Below are 1,068 nucleotides of genomic sequence, written 5' to 3'. Positions count from 1 at the left end.
CATGGCCTAGGCAGAAAACGTACTGACTAGAGTTTATAGGTTGTGGCCTTAAGGCTGACTGTGGCTGCATTCATTGTAGTTCCTCCATTAAGACATATCCTGAGCTGAGCATTATATGGCCAACTGTCTGACTCCACATAAAGCAAAGGAGCAAAGGTAGTCCTAAAAAATTAGGCTTTAGTAAAGCAGTGGCATCTAAGCTATGCTGCTCAGGGACCCCTTTGACAAAGTATAACCAACACCAATACCTGCATCCTCACTGGAAGGTAGAGGGTCACTAGAAGAGATAGTGGACCCTGCATGAGACCTTCCTGGACATTTCAGAGCATTTCTTGGGGCTCCCAGAAATCCTAGGGGCACCAAGTAGAGGGCTGCAGAAACCTTGATTGAGCAGGTGAGAATCAGGGATATATAAGCTGGAACCACACCTGGGTCCCCTTTGTCCTCACAGGCTGGGGAAGCAGTGTGTGTACCTGTATCCTTGCCATACCTGCAGGTTTCTCCGATAACTGTTAAGATATAGTATGGTGATGACATCTTATGTGTAGTGTGAGAGCATGCTGAGAAGCAAGAGGTCCGTGGGAGCTAGCACCTCCAGGGAAGGGAGCTCCAAGATGAGGCAGGGTGAGGCAAGTCTCTTCAGATGGCTAAGTAATAGTGGTATAGAAAAGAGTGGACTGGCTTGGCCACTCCAGCCAGCATCAGGATAGAAGGCTGGAGAGGCCCAGAGAGTCATCATCACCAACTTCTTTGAGGAGCTGGATCTTAGGCTTAGAAATATAGTGTGTCTCACTATATTTCTTGCAAATCCTCAAGCCCTCCCCTGCACCAGACCTCACTCCTGCTCCTCATGAGCCGATGCGCCTCCCAAGTCTTCTCCATGTATTTTCCTTTCTTCCTTGCTCACGTTACTCCCTGCTGCTGCTAAATCACTTCAGTCGTGTCCAACTCTGTGCGACCCCATAGACGGCAGCCCACCAGGCTCCCCCGTCCCTGGGATTCTCCAGGCAAGAACACTGGAGTGGGTTGCCATTTCCTTCTCCAATGCATGAAAGTGAAAAGTGAAAG

Source organism: Bos indicus x Bos taurus, chromosome 7, assembly GCF_003369695.1.
Source record: "Bos indicus x Bos taurus breed Angus x Brahman F1 hybrid chromosome 7, Bos_hybrid_MaternalHap_v2.0, whole genome shotgun sequence".
In the NCBI taxonomy this organism is placed as follows: Eukaryota; Metazoa; Chordata; class Mammalia; order Artiodactyla; family Bovidae; genus Bos; species Bos indicus x Bos taurus.
Note: the sequence above shows the minus strand (reverse complement) of the source record.